Raw genomic sequence first — 21,312 nt, 5'->3', positions numbered from 1 at the left:
ATGTATGTATGTATGTATGTACGTAACAGTAACGGAATCTTTGAACCCGATTTCTATCCACTTTGAACGTTCAGTTTAATTCTAAATTTTGAAGAATTATCAAAAACCGATGACAATACACGATTTTAATAATTTTGTACCATTGTCCTTATCAACGTCATCAGGATTAACGATTTTCGAGGCGAGATTGTTCAACCGCTTTTCAAACCTGATAAATGGAGCACCCCACGCTTTTTCCACAATTGTTCTATTAACTGTTCCTTAATTGATTCTTAGATTGAAAATTATTTTCTACTTTTTAGTTGATTTTATCAGAAAAGCGTGTTTTTTAGTTTTTTGAACTATAATTACTATTTATTTGCATATCTAATTAGAATTGTAACGTATGTAGAACCACGTAGCTACCGTTACAAATCTAAACAAATAGGTGATTATTTTCGATTCGTCTCGGGCTATGTGGAAATGATTTATATTCTTTCGTTTCGTATAAATTATAATTTATTTCACTGCCTAAATCCAACAGTTTGTTACTTCACACCTTAACTAATTGGACCAGTGCCAAAATGTTGAACGTCCGGAGAAATCCGAATTTTACGATTATCGGACCAATACTGCCGGCGTTTAGTAATAATAATCCCAACGAAATATTAGGCACATTATCGGAAAGTAAATAAACATAGTATACTATATTTACTTAGGAGACGATAAAATTTCAGTCCGTAAGAAAAAATTACGTAACACAAACATATAGTGTTACACGTTACTGTTAAATCATAGATGTAAAAGTAAACAAGCACCAAGTTAATGTTAATGTTACCGTAAGTAACTGCTTGTCATGCCATAGGCTTAACGCTGTTCTTGAGGACCCGCGTGGCGGAGCAGTCACCATACCGGTCTGACGCGCAGAGGGTCCAGGGTTCGAACTCCGGCCAGACAGAAATCTAAATGATGAATTTAGGTTTCTGTTCGGGTCAGTGTTTGTGTATTTGTCTCTGTGTGTGTCCATAGCACCCACGATACAAGGAATCCAAGTGTGGGGCTGTGAGTCTAGAAAGTGTTATAAAGAGGTTCATAGTTTATATTTTATAATTTAATATTTGAGGGTTTTGTTATTCGGGCTTTGAAAATGCTAACATTGCAGTAAGGCAGAATTGGTAGTACAATGAAGCTGTCGCGTTGACACACAAAATCCAGTGATATCCATGTAAATGGGTAGTTTATGTAAATCACAAATAGTACAACGTACGTGAAAATATAGTTAGTGTTGTGTATCATGATATGGAACCTGATAACGAAAAAAAGGGGAAAGAGAATTAATCTATTGAATTATACATTGTTTTTCCAGTTTCGCCGTGACTGATCTATGATCATCAACTGAGTCAAAATATAGGTACTTAAGAAATAAAAAAAACCCGTATCGTGAATACCCGATATATTTAAAATGAATCACAAAAGTTTTAACAACTGACAGTCATGTGACTGGTTAAATATTAGCACAGATGCACAGTTTGTCTATACATGTGTAGGCACTGCTGTTTTTCTCGGGACTAGAATAGGGCTATCCCCTGCCTGTAGGCGATTAAAAGGGGGCTTCCGGGGTTGCAGGCGGCAAGAGTGGGAGCTCGAAGCGTCGAAGAGTGTGGTCGCATCCCGTCGTAAACACTAGATGATGTGGGAGGAGCGGAAAGTGCTGTTCCAGGGCAGAGCCCGATCGGGACATCTCGCTTGGAGGACTCCGGTTGTATTCCGTCGGAGAACCCGGTGTTCTTCAACAAACGTTGAAGAGGGCCACCGCGGGGCTTTTAGTCCGGTAAAAATTCCAAATAACCTAGCGTTGCTCCCACGTCGTTGGGTACCTTTTGAAGGTTTTCCCCTCGTAAACAAAAAAGGCACTGCTTCTTTAGAGAAAAATAAATATTCTTTCCCTTAAAGGTTATTCAATACTAACACTTAAGTATTACGTTACTCTACTAAATCAGTCCGGAGAAGTATGCCGCCCACGCTTCCTTTATCAATAGGCGATAAAGTATCAAAGGCACTATTGGATGAAAATTCCGAAAATAATCACAGGGTGTGCTTGTAATCAATATCTTACAACTTCTAATCATTTTATGTGACTTTTATGCAATATCTGCAGAATTTTGATTTAATTTTGAAACATATATAGTTCCAGTTCCTGTATTATAATTAATTATTTTAGAAGATAAATAATCATTATTTTTAGTATTCATGGGCATTGGCGATCGCATAAAGTAATGAGATGATTCTTTTACATGAAAATAAGTATAATATATTTGATACTTCAAGCGTCAGAAGCTTAGACTTCCATTCTAGAGTTCGAGCTTAGTCTTCAAGCATAACAATGCACAGCCGACTTCAAATGTCTACATATTAGGATTTTAGAAATAGAACCTTGTGACAGACGGCCAGACAGCAGAGGCTTAATAAATAGGGGCTTTCAGCCGTTCGGGTGTTTTAAACCGAAGCACAAATCTCTAATTTTCCCGTTTTTAAAAGTCCACATGTCCTGTGAATACCAAACACACTTGTGTAATTATTCACATTTTTAAAAGATAACCCATGCCCTATAAAGAACCAGCCCAAACTAGCTGATCATCATCATAACAAGGAAGCGTCAATACTGATTTATGACAAAAGTTTTTATATTATTTGGAAGCACGTCACGCACACGTGTGTACCGTGAATGTTCACACCCAATACACATTAAAATTATATAATAGCTCAAGGCCCATGTTATTTCTGTTCTATTTAACACCAGTTTTCCGTTCCGTGGACTGTTATTCGCTTTTTCTTGGCTAATTAATCTCATCCCGTTGCGTTATAACGTCTCCGTTGTAAACGGGTGATGTATGTGTCAATTAAAGATTAGAAGTATATAGAAAATATTTAATATAGTTTAATGAGAATTCATTACACCTTTAGGAAATTTAATTTATTTGCATAGATTTTTTTTTCGTAAAACTTGTTTTGTTTGAAGAGCATGGTAAGGAAGAGATACTAATTTATATGAGACGTTAGTCCTCAGGGGACACTACGCTTTCTCTAAAGATTCTGATCCTATCTGGTAATAATTATAGAGGTCCGTAGACGGCAGTGGCTACCATCAGATTAATTACATACTCGTTGACTACTTGTTTAAAAAAAAATAAGTACATAAAAACCGTTTGAAAGTGGTAAAATTCTGTATCATAAACAAAACACATAAATACATATATTCAATAAGGATCTTAATTATTATCGTCGCATTATTCCAAGTTAATAATACAAATCAATGCATATGTGACCGCATAATTATATACTATTATTCTACACACAGTTAAAGTAGCATTGAGAGAGTAGGTGTGCGCCATTCAGATTTATCAAGGCTTTTGGAGCCGCACGTATGAGTAGGCTCATTCAATAGTAGCTTTTGCATGAACGGCTCTAGCAAGCTACTTTTAGTACAGGCGATTCGCGATTTGGCGACTGCATTGCCTGTAAAACATGATGCAGGTTTGTCGATCGCGAGTTGTTGCATTCGGTCGCGGTAAAAAAAGGGCTTTTAGCGACTGCATTAATCCTGCATTTCGTGTTCAATTACTGCATTTTGTATTGAATTACTGTATTGAACGTTCAAACGACGGTGCAGGGTGTAGTACTTTTTCTTTTTACTGTATCTACTCGTAGCTTCCAAAGAACACGCAAATCGTCGATCGCCGATGCTAAAAGTAATATGTAACATGTAGGCAGTGCATTAATATTACTTCGTTACACACTACATAAGACTTATACTCTAAGTTGGCTTCCATTTTAGGACGATATTTCATTATATTACATTTATGTATTGCAAAATTCACTTTTTGGAATTAACTCATCGCTTTATACAGAAAAGTATACATAAAAAGGTAAAGAAAGTATTCCAACTTGCAGAAATGCATTTGTGACTAAAATTATTACATATATTGACTCACATCCTTAGGCCTACAAACCAAACGACACGAAATAGAGCTACACGTGAATTTAATACATATAAATTATGATAATACTATTATTTATGACACAACCGTTTCTTACTTGAATTAGTTCAGTTATGACATAAAATATTCATTAAACATAATGTGTTTTCCCTGAAGTGCCGTTAAGAACGTTAAACTCATTCGGAGCTCATATATTTATACTTCACGTATATACATACAACTCATAAACATTCATGAAAACGGGATTGAGTTGCGTTCAGATAATAAATTCTCCGGGTAAATATGTGAGGATTTATTGTTGATATTTAATTGATGCTGGCCCTAATACTTGACGGGTGATTGACAAACTGCCTGTGCCGAAGACCCAAGTTTGTATGCTTCAATAAATCCTAACTCAATTAAATGCTTATCTGGTTTTAAGTTAGATCACGTATGTTTTATGTTATTTGTGGCTTTATGCTGTAGGCACGTGCAAACATATCAACCTTTAGTAGATTGAATAAGAATTCCATTTAAAGCCCTTGAGTTGAAAGTTTTAACGTAGGTATATTTTAAATAGGCTTGTGTTTAAGCGCTTGCCAGAAATACGCTTTTACTATCCAAACGTCAAAATCTCTGCCAAAACGGATAAACGCTAATGAATTTATGTTATAACCCAACCTAACCTAAAATATCCTTAATATTTGGATAGCTTTATTTTATTATAGAAAGCATAAAAAATTACATTTTCAATTGCACCTTTTTAAAAAGAGTTTAAACTACACACATTATTTACATTATTTACGCAAGAAATTCAGATATTTTCCGAATAAAATGGAGTTAAGGCTCACTCTACAATAGTTCTTAGTCACTTTACAATTTATTTACAGGCAAGGAAATCTGAATCGTAATACGATTGAAAATCGTAATACGACTTAAAATTCCCATTAATTTATATTCATTTTTTGTAATTTTAGTATAAATACACTATTTACAGCACTGTAGCACTACCATGAGTTTACAAAAGTATTACTCGCTAGCGACTGCGTAAAATAAATGTATGAAAAATTGTACAGCGCCTCTGGTGGTTACTCGTAGAACTAAATTCCGTAGTGTGAGCCATTCGTAACGTAAAAAACCTATCGAAATCAAATCGCTAGCGAATGTCATTATGATCTATTGCCATACAAATTCGGTCCCATGAGTCATTAGTTTGACAGACGTTGTCAAGAAATACCGTAACGATAGTAGTTATGTTATTCACTAGCAAAATGACAATAGTTTTCTATTTACAATTTCTATAGTGGCGTTTCTATGCCAACTCATGGTAGTGCTACTGTAGTACTATAGTAGCCATACCATACCACAAGCAAAAGAGCATATCATAAAATAATACACAATAATATGAATTATTCAATCAATTAATTTTCGTTCCGTAGAATCTGCTCGCTATGATATATTCGTATCCCATATAATCCCACCCACCTAAGGTCATAAGGTCATAGGATATGGGTTACGAGGGTAGGACGTCCACTAATAAACGTTCCATCTCACATTTCTCAGAAATCTTACGAGATCTTAGCACGCATGTTTAAACGACATTTTATTGTTCCAAATTACATACTCAGTCGAAACGATAATTTGATGCTTTGAAATTATATGTATTTGTAGATCTTAATTTGTCAATATAATTTCATTAATCTATTACTGTCCCACTCCTGGGCTACGGGTTTCCTGACCGACTAAACCCGAATTGGTGTATTGCACACACACAAAAGCGTTTACCTTAACCAATACAGTAAATTTTCATTAATTCCAAATACACACGTAATTTCAAAATAAATCAGAGGAGCCTGGGATTCGAACCTCGGTCATCCCGATTAAGAGGCCAAGTATCCACCGTTAGGAAATAACTTTCATTCAGCCCTTCAAACATAAGTCTCAGTTATAAAAGCAATTATTTAACCAATTACCCAGAAAAGTGCGGCAATATTACCACGGCAAATAACGCGCCCATTATTAATTAGGCGGAATGGCTTTCCCAGAGGAAATCGAAATGAATTAGGATCGTCATAACATAACGTTCTGGCAATATATCTTATCCGTAATAGAATCGACCTCGTTAGAACTTAATAGTTTTTTGCGATCGTCTACTTTTTACTAATGGAAGAAAATGGAGCAAGGTCTGTTTTCTTTACGCCTTGTGACGGTAACCTGATCGTGCCATACCAATCTGTCGGGCAAGTTCCGAAGTTCAATTCCCTTGAAACCATGGGATGCTTTGGTAGATTTGTTTCTGCACGTGTCTATAGTATGTTGCTCTTGAAATTTGCCATACTTTATTCAGCTTTTAATGTAACGCTATACTTAGTACTCGTATTGCGCATTTGTCTAAGACTTTTAAGCATTATTTTATGAGTAAAACTTAGTATTTATTGTTTTGAGATAAAACCAATTCTGACCAAGATTCACTTGATGAATTAACTAGATTTAAGAGGTCAATAATACTGATTTATTTTAAAGTAACAAAAGTTTTCCAAAAACTCATATTGTGGAAAGGTATATTCTTGAAAGCGACCATATTTTAATTTATTTACTTTATCATTTTGTCCTTAATGTAGAACATAATTGCTAGGAACCATAAATCAAGCTCAAATATTGAAAGGTTGTTAATAACGGAATATTTTCTTATATTCCAAATATGAACACGATTTTCAATTGCGCTATTTCCAACGTTTACTTTACCTTCAAGCTTAAATGGCTTCATAAATATTAGATGTAATTAACATATTACCGTATATTTTGTTAAAGTATACATGCAACGAGCTATAATTTAAGCTGCCTTGTGAAAAATACCAAATTTTATTTAAGATGTATTTAGAGTCGTTTTTAGTATTCATATGAAGGAAGCAATATATTTGTGTTGCGCTATAAACCAAGATATTATCAAGTAATTACTTAATTTGATTTAATTGAAATAATAAAATTATATTCGTTAACCTTATGGGATGTGAAGAATTAGAATAAAATAATAAAGTCTGTTTTACAGCCAGATTAATTATTTTAAAGTTAAGAAAATCTGAAAAATACGCCGCTAAATTCCTATAATTTATTGTCAATATTTTCATACAAAATCTTTGATCCCAGTTCACACAGATACCTCGTATTGATGAGAGTTTTATATATTTAATTAGGACAGATTACCAATTTCTTTTTACTCGTAGATGACACTTTTCTACCAATGTCCTGTCTATTTCTACTAAACATTTGAATTCGTATTTACTTCGTATAATCAACTCAGAGAGACAAATAAATTAAAACAAACAACATTAATAAAGTTAGTTAACTTAGTAATCTTGGTGTAAGTGCATTCGATAAAGGCTTCGCTGACCTCCGGCCCGATATCGGTCGGTATCGCGACCGTTTGACTCAATAACAATTTGTCGGCATCGCCCGCTCGCCGACGATAGCGGAGCGGCGACTTTGAAGTCGCTGTAGGATACGCTATCTACGAGATGTAAATGATTGGAAGCGAGATTACGATGCATTTGATAAATATTTATATAATGTTGATTATAATAATGATCGCCGCGATAAGCATAGCTAAGCAGTAAAACGTGTGAATAAACAATAGGCATCTTGCAGGTTACATAAAAGGTATACACATGGGTGTTACTACATTCTTTAAACCCAAATAATGTAAGCTCATATAATAATAAGCTAGTTATGGTTCGTTGCTACATCTGAAGATTGAGATAAGAGGCGGTACAAGCAGTATGGTTCTACAATCGGGAAAGACCACCGCCATGCCTATTTCTAGTGGAAAGATTTTCTAGCGTTTCAAATGAAGGTTGGTGCCGTCTGACTTACGAGTACACATGCGGCAACCATCTTTATTTTCAGAATTGACAATACGTAAACAAATACCAAAACGGTCATACTTGTCAGGGTACAGGTTGATCGTATACTTATTTGTAAGTTCAATCTTAAAAATCAAGCGTAACGTCTCATATTTCTAAGTAACCTTGCCTTACTATCTTCACAAGCCAAAACATAGCAACACTAACATATAGACAAGGCGGTGAGACCACCGTCGTCGAAGCAATGGCGCATAAATCGATACAAAACATTATTTCGACAACGAACAATTTGCGGTAACGTCCAATATACATGTAGTGCGTGATTTATGCTTCACAATCGTGTATCAAACATGATGTGGGCGTAAGTGAAAGTAACACATTCAATATAGACAGTACGTAATGTTATTGACTCTACATAATCGGTGTAACCTATGTTGGATTTCTTATCTTAATAACAAATATTTATTCTTGTTTTAGTATGAATATGAAGATAGTTTGGTATAATGACCGAAACATTTGTAGCGGCTTTTATGAAATAGGATTCTTGTCTTCTATGACATTGCATCTACAAAATAGATATGACAGAATGAAAGTTGGTAGAGCCAGTATTGTTTGACCGTGGAGGCACCACCGCGCCACCGACACACCTATTTGAAGCACTACTTTATTACTGTAAATGGGTGTGGTAGCCGGCTGATTTATATAAGAGGTATCTTAGTCCTCAGTTGCAACGCATCTATGATCCTCTTCAAATAGAACGTGTAATATATGGAGTTGACTAAAAATGTCCATGGGCGGCAGTACTCGCTTACCATTAAGAGGACTTCATACTCATTTTCTGTCTCTGTAGAAAAATCACAGTAGAAAATTACTTTTTCATTGTAAAAATAATTCGATATGTAGTAATATAATTAAGAGTCCAATTTTTTAAATATATTACAAAAATAATATACTTACCTATAGAATCTATGGTATAGATATCAAACCACTCTCAAGATGCGATAGATGTTAAACTCGGTGTAACATTTTGCACGAGGATGCAAAAAACTGTGCAACCTTCAGTTTGTTATGTAAGCCTTGTTGACTGTTTACACTGTACAAAGATTTATGTCATTTTTAGCGTACAATAAGAGAGTTGATCCACGATAGCTATAATATAAAATTATGCATAGCTAATAATATTTATTTAATTATAATTAAACTTACAGAAAATTAAAAGAAATAAATTAAACTATAAATATAAAACAACTTACTTACAAAATTTACATATATACAAAAATGAAAAACAAAAATATAAAAACAAAAACACTACCATAAAAAATTGTCACCATCACTGTCTTTGGGCAAGGTTCCCAAGAACTACAAGTGTTCCTGTTTTTGTTTTTATATTTTTGTTTTTCATTTTTGTATATATGTAAATTTTGTAAATAAGTTGTTTTATATTTATAGTTTAATTTATTTCTTTTAATTTTCTGTAAGTTTAATTATAATTAAATAAATGTAATTGTATTTGTATATTTTAAAATTATTATTTAAAACAGAATTTTATATTAGTAACATTTTTAATACATTTGCTAATAATATATATTCATTTTTTACTTTCTGACTTATAGTTCTACATTTTGATGTGACTTGTGCCATTTAACTGCGAAAATTGTTTATTGTGGGAAAGTATACTTTATACGTAATAGTTAATCTCGGCAAACTACTAAACTGATTCTAATCAGTAAGTTATATCTTTCCAAATGGCGTATTAAAAGGGTATTCTTCATTTGAGTGCGGTACCAATTACATAACGCCATTCCTATTCCTACCTTATAACACCAATGTTAAGCGTTCTGATTAAGCTTTCAAGTTTTTTTAAGGAAATAATATACATTATTACAACAGTAGCATTACAATTTAAATCAATTGTAATAATGTAGTGCCTGTGGCATAAACATTCGGAGTACAGAGGAATGCCGTGGTTTTAACTGACAATATCCAGTATAATCCTTTGTCATTCCTGTGACTGAAAAAAAGATCCGTGATGTATATACCCACGTAAAAAGTAGGTTTAGGTAGTTACTAGTTGGTTGGTAAGCAGGATTACTCGTTTTAAAATTAATAACAAATGTACACGGACTTAACTGACCACTTAGCATAATGCATACCCATTTGCAACATCAATTCATAAATAAAAAAATAAAAACAGCGACAAGACTAGTTATCATATATTATAGCTACATGTGTGGCCTTAAGCTATTCCACCATAGGATCTAAGTATATTTACCGCAACGTCGGCCCGTTTGATGTACGAACGGCGCGATAATTAAAGAATTAATGATCTGATACGGAGGCTGTTTTATCGCAATTAAGAGTGCGCTATCGATCGACCCACTTGCGAAGTCTGTGCACTAATTTACAAGTTCCAGGCCTTCGGAGTATCTGCTTGTTCTGTTAGCGAGTACCAAATTGAGCTGAGGGTCGACTGTGCAATTTTGGATTGTTTTCTATACGAAACTAGTTATATGTATTAACTTTAATTTGTTACACTTGACATCTATTACAAAGCGAAAGCTGCACTTCAAATAGAGTATACATTTACAATTATGATTACAATAACTAAACATTAAAAATGATAAATTAAACTTTACAATATTTTATAAGAAATTTTGTTTTTCAGTTTTGTATGTATGTAAATTGTGTCAATAAATTATATTGTATGGTTTAATTTGTTATATGTATTGTACTTTACAAAGATTAAATATATAAAATAATAATATTCGAATCCTTTACAAAATCTTACTGAGATGTTACGATTCAAACAAGATTAGATTTACCTAAGCGACGTAATGACATAAATTAGTAAACACTGAGTTTGGATTTATTATCTCGTATGTTATTTTAAGTAACATACGATAATGCTGTCCACTTAATGGTAAGTAGCCATTGCCGCCCACGGACATCTGTAATCAACCGAATTGGACTCCTGTCTGTGTTCGAAAATTAACCAAGAAAAAATGTAATACTTCGACCTTTGGTAGACAAAAAAGTCTATGAGATTTATTATATTACTAAAACTAGTATATAAAAATGCCGAATAAATGTCCCTCTCTTACCGTGTCTACTCTTTAAACCAAAACGCAGCAACGCTTAACACTGCTGTTATTATGCAGGCATAGGCGTTGCGGTGGTGTCGTTGGAGTCGAATCACGAAGGGTTCTACCTTTTTTTTATAATATAGGAGTAGAAAACGAGCATGCGGTCTACCTGATGGTAAGTGGCTACTGCCGCCCATGGACATCTGTAACCAACACCAGATGGGATTATATATTCCTACCTGAGGTCGTCCACAGATGCGCCGCTACCCCTCAGGACTAACCTGGAACGCCTCGGAAAAGTATGTCTCCCTTACCACACCCTTCAAAACGGAACACAGCTGCGCCTAACACTGCTGTTATTAGGCAGAAATAGGTGTGGCGGTGATGCCGCCGGAGTCGAACCACAAAGGGTTCTACCACCTTCAGACTATTTGAAACTTTTATACTGTAATACCGTCTTCCTACCATTCCGCACAAAACCAAGAAATAAAAATTTTATTGTTGCTTTAAAGCAAACATATAAGTATATATGACTGGTTTTGCGAAGAGATAGTATCAAGACGCTTAAGAACTTTAAAAGCTCGTAACTGGTTTATTGTTACAAGGTTTCGCCCGTCAGAAACAGGCAGGTAAATAATTCGCCAAGTACGAGTCGAAATCGCATATGGAGGCTTCCGTACCACCAAATGTTCGTTATTTTTTACTTATTTTTATTCATTTTATAATAGCAGTTATCGTATAGCGGATTGTAAAAAATTCAACTGTCTTCCTAGTACGATTTAACAGGTAGATGGAAAGCAAAGCAAAACAAGCAGATGGAAAAATGTCGAAAAATACCGATTTGTTGTATGTATGTTACCCTTTAATATTCAACTTTATTTCATTTTGGTAATTATGCAGTTTGGCTACTTTTCCGAAAATCAATGCAATAATTTGTTTTTTAGCATGGGTGGCTTCAATTAGTCACCATTGATGATATTCCGTCGGGGAAGGCTAACATTTCCTATTGAATTGGTTAGGTTAGGTTGGCTAATGCTAAAAAAAAATATTGCATTGATTTTCGGAAAAGTAGCCAAACTGCATAATTATCTTCATTTTTAGTATGTATTTGTAGTTATAATGGTCACCGTTATACACCCTCTAAAAAAACCAAGTGTCAATCTATTACGGCTCCGGAGATAGAACCCAGTGACAGACAGACAGACGGACAGACAACGGAGTCTTAGTAATAGAGTTTCGTTTTTACCCTTTGAGTACGGAACCCTAAAAAGTTAAATTCGCGAACGGTAGATTAATATTTATGAATTAAATATATTTAATGTTACGTGCATGTAAGTGGCTTACGATTTGAATGGCGTTCTCTTTAAAAGGCAGTGGCAGTGCATTAAGACAATTATGGTAAGAATTTAAATGCTTGTGGTTATTTTTAATACATTCCAAGTGTATTTTAGTATGGATTAATTAATTTTGTGTATTACTTATTAATACACAATATTAATTAATCTATACAGGATATTTCGAAACGTGTAATTTAGGTCACTTAAACTTACTAACACTTAAACTTAAAACGTTTTAATTAGGTCATTTAAATCACAATTTCATGTTATTTTAAAATGTTAATTAGCTATTCAATATGGATATATATGTATATTAAATACGTTAAAGATCTTAAATAATAAACACTAAATAAGTAAGGTTTTTTACAATCGTAGACCCCTTATATTTGCCTGGTTGTACCTATAAAGCTTTTAAATAAAAATTGTTGCCATAAGTATATGCGGCAACATTAAATATAGTAGAATATTCTCTTCATTGCACCATATATAATAAGAACAAGGCTTATAAAAGGATAAAGTGAGTTAACAAGCAAACAAACAGAGTTAGAGCGAAACGCCTAAATAGCGCGCAAGGCTAATGGCACACAATGGAGGCGTCAATAAGAGTCCCGCATTCCCGTCTCTAACCTGATTAGACACTAGGTCACTAATAATTCTACTTTGTCTAGAGTTCTTAGAAATTTGGAAGGAGGCCCCATTCTATTTTTATCGCGTAGAGGCTCCACATATGAAAGGACATGTCCTTTCATTGAATGTTTGCGTTTTGTTGTCATTGAAACTATTGTTGTAAGTATCCAAGATGTAGGTAATGTGAACCTAGAGTTTACAGTTATATCGCAAAAAGTCTTTTTTTTTAATTTTACCAGAAATTCTAAATTTTGATGTTATGTAGGTGCTATAGTATTTTTCATATATGATATCGTTTAATTCAATAGAAAACTATAAAAAAGATGTAGTGCAGCATCTGCACGCTAGATAGTACCACAAAATTATAGTAGGTACTTGGCACTCGGTACTTCCAAACCTTTGTTTTAAATTGTTTGAAACCGGGAATTAAAAGTTGAGCTAAAACCGCTTGCAAATCTACGTACCAAGTCAAACACACTAACCACATGTTCAATTTGTTGTTTGTTGACATTTGTCAAGCGTAAGATACGTATAGGTAATACATAAGCTGCTTAGGATATATCAGTACCCTTACCATGAGTTTTCAAAACATCCCACAATTTTACGTTACGTTTACTCAATCCATTATTCTATTCTGTTTGCTTGAGTAGACTGATTAAACGTAACAATTAGTAAGTCCTCTTTTTGTCTACCTCACATATAGTTCTGATACAATCCGTTAGGGGCGCTAATTGGAAATTGTATGGGCAAATATATAAACAAATACCAAAACAGTCATATTTGTCAAAACGTAAAAACTCATGGTACGGCTACAGGAACTATTAAAAACTCAGTAAGTCTATCTTTATGTTAGAGAGGATGCATACAAAGTATGATCATTATATATGTATGTATACATGTTAAGTATAAGCATATATGAAAGAAAGAAAGAAAGAAATACTTTATTCAGGAATATTGCAACACACAGTACAATTACAAACAGACAAAATAAATACACAAACTGCACGGTTATAAAACTAGTTAATAAATAAGACAATCAATTTAGAATAGATCCTTTAAAAAAACAAATAAGATTAAAAAGATACAATACACAACTGAACTTATTTATTGCACATATGTTATATGTTATCCTGATACAGATCCGAAACGCATCACTTGACCTTGCACGTGCAAAATATAATAAAATACTAGCTGACCCAGCAAACGTTGTATTGCCATATAAATAAAAAAAAATAAGGGTTGTACTACCCGTAACATTTAGGATGAAAAATGGATGTTGACCGATTCTCATAGATACCGGATAAGCACAAAAAATTTCATCAAAATCGGTCAAGCCGTTTCGAAGGAGTATGGCAACGAAAACTGTGACACGAGAATTTTATATATTAGAATAAAAACGTCAACACGCGGCATGAACCATATTCTACTCATGAATTTATGCATTATCATTTGCGAGAAGGTGGTAATAATTTATTCGTAAAAAAATATTTTACAGACATTTATTCACTTCAAAGGCAAATTATTTTTGAAATTTTGCTCTCGAAAGTAAGTGGAAATGAACACTAATTTTCGGTCAATGGTCGCAATTCAACCATAATCGTAATTTTTAATTTTTTTGATAACACTTACGTGCCAATAGGTACCAAAAATAAATAGGTTGCCTCGCCTATTTAATTGTATATAGATTAAATAAGTAGTGCTGCATTGTAACTAGATTAAAAAATGAAAATGAAAAACAGGACACGTAAACGCCTCCATTACCGAGATAGATAAGGTACAAGTACTTAGCAAGTCGCCCAGCCATCTAATTTATAGCCGAGTCTTCAAGCAACAGTGTATGTCCTATAAACAACATTGTATCTATGTACAAAACTCCATATAAAGTTATTTTAATTTCTACTGGACAAATTTGAACGATGTTTCAGTATTATGATGTATGTGCCTTGGAAAGTTTTTGTGTGAAATTTCTGATCTGTACCCTTACCAGGAGTTTTTACGTTTCGACAAATATGACTGTTTTGGTATTTGTTTACGTATTGGCCGATACGATTTTCTAGTTCGGACACAATCCGCTAGGGGCGCTGATTGGAATTTATAGAAGCAACAAAGCGATATTATATTACTATATTTATTATTAATCAATTAAAATTGTAATAACCAACATTGAATTTTATATGCATTAAATTTATATGCGTGCTATTTAGCATTAAGTGCGCCTTTTGTACCACAAATTTGTTTTGGCCAATAAAGAATAAACAAAAAATAAATAAAATACATTAAATTAAAATTCATACACAAGTAGAAACGCGGTTACAAACTAGCGGATACTAAAGCAATGTCCATATAGAGCGCAGTAAACGGACTCGGATAAAATTGTTTGCCGTTGCCGCAAAGCTAATATTTGAGATCTCGAACGGGTCAGGCGAAGACGTTGGACGGCCATTTGCAAGTGCAAATTTTCCGAGATAAAAATAATCTTAACTACAGGCTTAATTAAGATTATGTGATAAACACGCCGCGCAATAAATATTGTTAACGACGAGTGATGAAAACAATATGGACATGAAAGATCTGGTTGAAAAAATACTCGTATGCTTAGTGAATGCTAGAAAGTGTGATATACGTTGTGGTTCATACGTCATAATTAGAGATGCAAGTGTTTGAAATTATCAACATATTATGTAAATAGGGTTCTGTTACAATATAAAATATTTGATACCAATATATATATTTTTTTATATTATAATATCGTATCGGGAAAGGCGTACTGTCTATATATCATGACATACTAGGTGAATATTACGGTGACCACTTAAAATCACTTCAAATGCATACTTGTTGCTTCCTCTACTAAATATATAGCAATTTGTAAACTGATTGATTATTATTCGTATTCTATTTTTGTTATTTTTTTTTATAATATAGGAGTAGCAGATGAGCATGCAGTCCACCTGATGGTCAGTGGCTACTGCCGCCTATGGACATCTGTAATTAACCCCAGATAGGATAAGATATCCCTACCTGAGATTGGCCACAGATGCGCCGCTACCCTTGAGGACTATGCTGGAACGCCTCGGAAAAGTCTGTCTCCCTTACCACACCCTTCAAAACGGAACTCAGCAGCGCCTGACACTGCTGTTGTATACTGAATTATTATTATAGTTTTATGATTTTAAATAGCCTTGTAGCTGTAAATATCAATTCAAAACTTATAAATAATATTGCAACATCCACATGGAATCCAAAAAATGTAGTGAATTGTAAAAAAACACAAAAATGCAATAAATCTATCAGTTAAAAAAGTATATCTCGTCTCTTTTTATATATGAGTTGCCGAAAAAATAAATAAATAGGAATTTCTAGAATCAAAACACTTAAATGTGAACGGCCATTAGGTTCCTTATTAACCCGCGTAGCGCTGCGGTCACCTTAGTGGTTTAACTCTTTAGTTCCAAGTTCAATCCTCGTTAAGCCAAGCCCTAAAATGAAAAATGTTGATTTCTTTTATGGGTCCCGATTTTTCTGTACTTATCTTTGTGTATGTCTGTGTACATTTATTTAGAGAGGCTTATTTATTAATGCCAATATTATGAAGCACATGATACGTTTGCAGATATTCATTTCGATTTCCACGTTACGAGTATATTTAAAATTATTTAGCAAAGATTTAGTATTGAACTATACGTAACCAAAAAAAAATCGTAGCAATCTGTTAATAGGTATTAATATGTTTTCTTTTTTTTTTAACCAAATGTGTAAATGTGAATCAATTAATTAACATCTCTATGTGTACCATTCCATTCTTCCGTTACAGTTAAAACAGTTGTGCAATGTCCTAATTTTTTTTCCATTGTATGCCCATTGCAGCCGGAATTTGCCAATAAACACAGTATAGTGAAGTGTGGTAACACTACGGTTTTATGAGGTATGCCTCAATAAAATTTTACAGCACCTAATATACGAAACAGATAAAACAGGGACATTTCAGAGGTCCAAGGTTCTATATTAATACCGCTTTTCCTAAATAACAATCTTCTGTATTGTTTGGAAAGTCTGTTAAGTGTTTGGAATCTGTGGATGTTTTGTAAGTAATTTCAAACTGTTAAGTATTCTTAAAATTGCCTACAATTATTTTGTTTGGGGCAAAATGGAGCATGTTCCATATATTCTTATGATTTTACGAGTACCCTCTGGCTATCAATATGAGAAGGCGATCTATATGTAGGTCATAGACTAACCACGCACTCGTGTCAATTTCACACACATTTTAAAAAGTTTATTGAGAACTTCGATAAGGATCCCTTCAAACAAAAATACAGCACTAAACATTGCTGTTATTAAGCAGAAATAGGTGTAGATGTGGTTCCGTCGGGGTCGAATCACAGAAGATTTTACATACTATAAACCACTTTTTGCAATTGTATGTTGAGTTGACTCATGCAATATATTGATTACATATGGTAATTATTATGTATAAGATTTTTTTGTAATTTAAATTAATCATGTTGTGCAATGATTCATGTAATTAATCAATTGGAATTAAATTATAATGTTCGTAATTGCATAATTTTTCACCAAAAGTATGATATTAATCCGTAATGAGTATTTATCTCTGATTATACGTAATTTAATATTCTCATTAGTAAATTACATATTGTATTGAAATTCATATAGAAGATACGTGAGCGATAGACGAAATCTTCATGCGTTTAATATTGAGGTTATATAATCGTCCGCGCACGATGCTTGTCTGCTCGACTAATACACACACACACTCATATGTAACATAAAGAAAAATATAAAGAGAGAGGAAAACGCATAGAAGAGGATTTATCCTTACGTGAGGATTTCTACCATTTTAGTCTTACTACAAGCCATATTTCAACACATATATAGTATCTGGTTATATACTAATATCCAAAAACTCACATGTCAAAGGTATGTTTGACAGTGAGGTGTTAGGCAATTGGTAAATTAATTTATAGCCGAAGCATTATCGACAGTTCTCGTCCTTCGATGTCCACTTCAGTTCGACAGGCGATCCACTCGAGAATTACCGAGCATGCTAAAAAATAAACAGTTGATTTGTTAATATTATGATGAGCGTGTCGCAACAGTCCCTCCCATGCCGACCAAATTGACCTTCACTCAAGGGCACCATACTAACCAACGAATTGTATTGAAACACCACACGTTAATTTATTATTTCTGTAAACGCATGACTTCCGCCCTTTGAGCTGTAGGAAGTGATTAAGTGCTGGAGTTTCGATAAAAAATAACAAAGTTTGAACATATTATTCTCACGATCGCACTAACACCTACTAGGCACTATATTCAGAGTGCGAAGGTAATCTGAGCTCTATTGTCTTCCGCGATCGAACAATTTACTCTTGAAACAAACATTCGTATGTCGAAATAACAAAACATACTTAAATAAGATAAAGTCATTTCACAAACGCGACCAATATACCTAACTTTCGTGTTTATTTTCTAATCGGCAACAGTCTAAATGTGAAGGACTATTATACACGGCACGAAACAAGTACACTTGTGAATTTGTGTGCGCTTTTGCATGTGTGGACGTTATAAACAAACATGTACTAATTATCGTCCATTCAATGTGTGAAGGCCTTACGATTCATGTGTGCCACGCTTCTTATCACGGATGTGTATGCTCTTAGCGTTAAGCAAAGTGTGGTATTCAGCATAGCGGCTGTATTGTTTATTTGCAATAACTTTTAATATACGTGCCTCTTTAACAGCAAGACACATTTAGTTTAATATTATGCGCGTAACTAAACGCCCTTTGTTGGTCGATTTTAGGTCGTGTTATTGAGTTTTTATGAGGGGACCGTGTGGAAATTATAGTCCAAATGTATTTTTAGCTTGATAGTCTAGTGATTTCTCTTTCTGGGTGTCCGAGGATCGAATCCCAGGCAGTGATTTTTTCAGGCGCTTTAACGATGTTGGAAAATATTGTGTGATCGGAAACGTGTGAAAACCTTACACACCTTACAATCATTTTAAAGAACCTCAAAAAGTGTGTGAAGTCTACCCTTAAATTTGCCAGCATGGTTGTCTGCGGCCTAAGCCTTTTACTCTTTAAGAGTCGGTCCCAGAATGTGGAAAATGATTTAAACGGCGTATTTTTATCCCAAAACTGTGTGACCTCTATTAAATCGAGTTGGGATCGAGGACACTAGATGCACTGTTAAAACAATTATTTTCGAGCGTGGTGGCCGCTCACGGCTATAAAAACGGTCGCAGAGCGTAGGCGTCGAGACCCATTCATGAGCGGCCAATTTGTAACTCGGTAACTATGTACGACGCGTGGCGGAGTGGTCACCATATTAACTCGCGTAGAGTTCCAGGTTCGATCCCCGGCCAGACAGACAACTTTATGAATTTGGATATCTTTTCTGGGTCTGGGTGTTTGTGTAGTCTTTGTGTGTCCATTGCAATAACATATGAAATCATAGTGTCGGGCTGTGAATATAGAAAGGTGTTTGGTCCCCGGCTAAACAAAAATCTGTATGAATTTGGATATCTACTCGAAGTCTGGATGTTTGTGTATTCCTCTCTGTGTGTGTCCATAGCATCCAAGACATAGGGATCGTAGTGTAGGGCTGTGAGTGTAGAATGCGTCTTATGTTAGGTTGTGTATCATGCCGGAATTATTCTGCCAATCGGCATATATCGATTGTAAAGTAAACATTTTTCTACATTACATGTTGTTACATAATAAACCGAACTGTCAGCTTATTCTTGACCTACTCCAACTTGTTAATTATTTTTGCCGCGTATGCCTAATAAGGTACTCAGTTACAAACCGTTTCTAGGGATTCGTTTTACATTCTTCGCACATTAAAATAAAAGGCAAATAATTGTCTACATATACAGGTTGATTTTTTCAAGTAGGCTTCGATGGCCAAATCTGAAGAAAATCTGTTGAAGGTAGAACCCTTTGTGGTTCGACTCCGGCGGCACCACCACCACACCTATTTCTACCTAATAACAGCAGTGTTGGGCGCTGCTGTGTTCCGGTTTGAAGGGAGACAGACTTTTCCGAGGCGTTCCAGCTTAGTCCTCAGCGGTAGTGGCGCATATGTGGCCAACTTCAGGTAGGAATATCTAATCCTATCTGGGGTTGGTTACAGATGTCCACGGGCGGCAGTAGCCACTTACCATCAGGTGGACTGCATGCTCGTCTGCTACTCCTATATTATAAAAAAAACTATAAGAAATGCCGACAAATACTAAATGGTTATTAGTTTGTCATATATCATTTCTTTCCAGAATTTGATCCATATAAGCGAGTCTATCGGATGGTAAAGTTTTTTTTTCCAAATTATCTAATTCGATTCAATTTTTAACCGACTTCTTTTAAACTAATGTCGCAGTTATAAATTTTATCAAAATTATCCTAGTAGCTCCTTTCAACACTTTTTGCAACAGCAGATTTCACCATCCAGGCCCATTTGAAAATTTCACCCTGTAAACTGTTAAAAACATTTTTGCAACTTGAATAGTAAAAAAATAAATACCATTAGCTTATAAATATTTGAATAGGGTATAATTATAACTTTATAATGAATTACATTGAAATGTTAATTAATTACCAAAGTCATTTATAAGTATTGAGTAGAAGTCGTATACAATACAACTTTGTAAGCTACATTTATATATTCAATCTATTAGATATCTCACGATTAATCCATTAGCATTTCATACGATAATAAGTACCCATACATTAAAAGATCGTAATTACTTATAACTAATTGTTTTTTTTAATAGTTACAATATTTAGTATTAGTAATAACCGAATTAAAATTTAAGTTTTTGCATTAAATATAATAAATGTGAAAAAACGTAAGGATTTTCCTTTCTGAGTGCTTTGTACTTTTTGAAAATGAATAGCTTTTGATTTTTAACAAGAATAAAACCATATATTATACCCAAGATTCGGTATAGCAATTAGATCATGTTACAGTGTATTTTTAAATGCAGCACTTGAACAGTGCCTGTTCTCTACCATTTCGCGTAGCAACTGCTTTTCTTCTTCTTACAATTACGTGTTTGTTCAAATACCACAAACATAAAATATAGACGCTATCTAACAATTAATACTGATTTAAAAACATTACAATAATATTTAAAAATACAAATGTAGTGAGCGAGACGTTACAAAAATGCGTAGGAAAAGAAAAATAACAGAAATAGAGAAAATTTAATGCGCAAAATGTTACAAAAATGCATAGAAACAGAAACTTGAGAAATAGAAACAGAGTTCGAGAAATAAATTCAAATAGATAAAAGCTTAAGTGAGCTGCTATATCTTTATTACTGCGTCTCACGAAGCTTACCCTATATTTAAGTAGTTCTCATGCATAAGGACAGCTGGTTCAGTAGTTTAATTATTTTTATTGTCCCTTTAATTTGTACCGAATGA

Source organism: Epargyreus clarus, unplaced genomic scaffold (assembly GCF_041222505.1).
Source record: "Epargyreus clarus isolate Ecla_fem2 unplaced genomic scaffold, WU_Ecla_fem_2.2 ptg000001l, whole genome shotgun sequence".
Classification (NCBI taxonomy): Eukaryota; Metazoa; Arthropoda; class Insecta; order Lepidoptera; family Hesperiidae; genus Epargyreus; species Epargyreus clarus.
This window is presented reverse-complemented; position numbering follows the sequence as displayed.